This window comes from Arachis hypogaea, chromosome 13 (genome assembly GCF_003086295.3).
Source record: "Arachis hypogaea cultivar Tifrunner chromosome 13, arahy.Tifrunner.gnm2.J5K5, whole genome shotgun sequence".
Lineage (NCBI taxonomy): Eukaryota > Viridiplantae > Streptophyta > Magnoliopsida > Fabales > Fabaceae > Arachis > Arachis hypogaea.
In genome coordinates this window covers 98,862,388-98,865,662 of record NC_092048.1, presented here as the reverse complement: position 1 = coordinate 98,865,662, position 3,275 = coordinate 98,862,388, and the positions used below count along the sequence as shown (strand labels likewise).

Sequence of the window (3,275 nt, the reverse complement as noted above, 5' to 3'; positions counted from 1 at the left end):
CTTGGCTTGCTCAGTTTCACTTTCCTGCTTAGCTTCCTCCACACCTTCCTTCAAGATTTCTGGCTCCTGTTCTGAGGATCTGATTCCTTCTTCTTCTGAGACTTCTTTCAATATGGTGATGGCTTTGCATTCTTCCCATCTCACTCCCTTTTGTTCCCCTTTAGGATTCTTTTCTGTGTCACTAGGGAACACTGCAGTTGATTTGGGGGCCTGTTGAGATAGCTCTCCTACTTGAGACTCCATCCTCTTGAGTTTTTCACCATGGTTTCTTAAGGTAGATCTCACATCATCCCTGAAGCTTTTCAATTCAATTATGTCCTGACCCATGTGTGCCAGCACTCCTTCTATCCTGTTTAATTGATCTTGAAATTGTTGGTTCGGGTTAGGTTGGGTAGGTTGATTATTTTGGCCATGATATGGTAGTTGAGAGTAAGTGTTTTGTGTGGCTTGGTATGATCTTTGGTTGGAGTTTTGGTATGTGGACTTGTTATGTTGGTTTTGCTGGTTTCCCCACCCAAAGTTTGGGTGATTTTTCCAGCCTGGGTTGTAAGTGTTGGAATGTGGATCATATGGTTGCCTTTGTTGATTTCCTACATAATTAGCCTCTTCCCAATCACCTCCTTCAGTACTTTCTTCCTCTTGATCTTGTGTGTGTATTGCAGCCACTTGTTTTGTTTCTAATTTCCTGGTGAGCTCTGCTAGTTGCTTGGCAAACACCTTGTTTTGGGCTAGAATTGTATCAACATGGTTCAGCTCCATGACTCCCTTAGTGTTGTGTCTCTCTGATGCATAGTAGTACTCATTCTCAGCCACTGTCTCAATCACTTCAATGGCTTCTTCCACAGTCTTTTTCCTGTTCAATGAACCTCTTGATGAATGGTCTACAGCCTTCCTTGATTCATAAGACAGTCCATCATAGAAAATATGCAATTGCACCCAGTCATGGAACATGTCTGGTGGGCATTTCCTTGTCAAATCCTTGAATCTGTCCCATGCCTCGTAGAGAGTTTCACCATCTTGTTGTCTAAAAGTCTGAACCTCAGATCGAAGCCTATTGACCTTTTGTGGGGGGTAGAAACGTGCCAGAAACTTGCTTTCCACCTCGTCCCAGGTTGTTAGGCTCCCCCTTGGGAATGATTCCAGCCACTTAGCTGTCTTGTCCCTAAGTGAAAATGGGAACAAAAGCAGTTTATAGGCATCTTCCTGGACTCCATTGGACTTCACAGTGTCGCAAATTCTCAGGAATTTTGTGAGATGTTGGTTTGGGTCTTCATTAGCACTTCCACCAAATGAACAATGATTCTCCACAAGTGATATTAGCTGTGGTTTGAGCTCAAATTGTTGGCCTGAATGGGTGGTTTCTGGATGCTGCTACCACAATTCCCAGAGGTTGGGTTTATGTATGAACTAAGAACCCTCCTCTCAGAAATGGCATTGTTTCCATCAGCTCTCTCATGGTTGTGAACTTCTCTATCCATGTTGAGATCTAAAGCTTCCTCAAAATTGTCCTCAGATTCTCCTTCAGATTCCTTTTCTCCCAGTACTCTCTTCCCTCTTGCTTCCCTTCTAAGTCTATGAAGGGTCCTCTCTGGTTCGGTATATGGAGGAGTTGATGTCTCTCCTCTCCTACCTGTCATACAAGAACACAGCACAGGCAACAAACAAGTGAAATACTCTTGGTTAATGGAAGAGTATGGTTAGAGCAGTTGAGGAATTAATTCAAACAGTTAGTGAGTCAGTGAGTTAGTTGCTTGAATTTAAAGGCATAAAGAAAGAAAGCATGTAACAGAGTGCAGAAATTAAAATTCAACAAGTAACTTGTACTGAATTAATCAAAACAAAAAAAAATGCTCAATCTAGTTAACTTCCAATTTGAGAATTGTCAATCGAAAACCAATCCCCGGCAACGGCGCCATAAACTTGATGCGCATAAACTTGTTATGCCACGATTTAGGAAATTGCACGATCGGCAAAATTCCTTCCGGCAAGTGCACCGGTTATCGTCAAGTAAAAACTCACAATAGAGTGAGGTCGAATCCCACAAGGATTGGTTGAGTGAGCAATTCGGATTAGAAGTGTGTTCTAGTTGAGCAGAATCAAAATTTAGATGAGAATTGCGGAATGTAAAATTGGCGGGAAACGTAAATGACAAGAAATTGAAATGGCGGAATCTTAAATTGCATGAAGTAAAGAGCAGAAGCTAAATTGCTGAAATTAAAAGGGAATGGGGGTGATTGCATGAATTTAATTGCAGAATGTAAAGAGAAAGTGGAAATCAGAAATGGGGAATTCATTGGGTTATAGGAGATATTGAGATCTCCGAATCAAAACATGTTTATCTCTTCCTCAACCAATGCGTTCATTGAATTTTGCTTGGCAATCTTATATGATTGGATCCCAATCCCTTGGCTCACCAATTCTCTCTAAAAACAAACAAATTCCCAATCCCTTGGTTTAAATGTTCATAAGAAGAGATGATGCTCGATCACTGATTATACCACACAGTTTCATGAACCACAATTTGGTAGGATTACATGTCACAATATCCATCCAAACCCCAATCCAATTCACTGTGAGAAAGCTTCTCTAGCATGAATCCTCCATTCCTTTCCCAAGGTTCCGAAGGATTCCAATTATGGGTAGTTTCTTTCCCAAGACAACTACCCAATGGAATTAGATCGAGAAGCTTTCTAACAAAATTCAAGAGAAAAGATTGAAGAAGAAGATAAACTATTATTGATTCATTGAATTACAATAGAGCTCCCTAACCCAATGAAAGGGGGTTTAGTGAGTCATAGCTCTGAATTCAATTACAAAGATATGAAAACTAGCCAAAAATGAAAAGGTAAAAATTCTTCCTAACTTAAATTCTATCCTATTTATACACTTTCTATATTGAGCTTCTGTTGTGTTTCTTGGGCTTTGAGGCCTCTCCCTGCTTTCCTTTTGCCTTGGGTTTATGATCCATAATCTTGATGAGGCTGTTGATCCAAATTCTGTAACATTCATTGAGCCAACTTAGTGATAATCAAATAATGACACATGACTCAATAAATTGAAATTTCAGACTCATCAATCCTTCAGGCCCAATCCCATAAACCATGATATTCAATTGGGTTTCATACCAGAGTAAGTTTAAGTTAATGTTTGTGCTCAAATACTAACTTAAACCGCAATATTTTTGGCCCAGAAACCTTTTCCAAGAGTGGCGTTTAAGTTGCAGTTTAAGCTTAAACTGCAGCTTAAACGCCAGACACTTCCAGTGATGCCTTTTG

The 3,275-nt window shown here is 40.2% G+C and overlaps 1 non-coding gene across 1 annotated transcript; it reads left to right on the top strand.

Moving 5' to 3' along the window:
• The first annotated feature begins 949 nt into the window (after positions 1-949).
• Positions 950-1,053, top strand: LOC112739985 (small nucleolar RNA R71). The gene has a single exon (XR_003170918.1). It is a non-coding gene; the product is annotated as a small nucleolar RNA R71 (small nucleolar RNA).
• Positions 1,054-3,275: the final 2,222 nt, after the last annotated feature.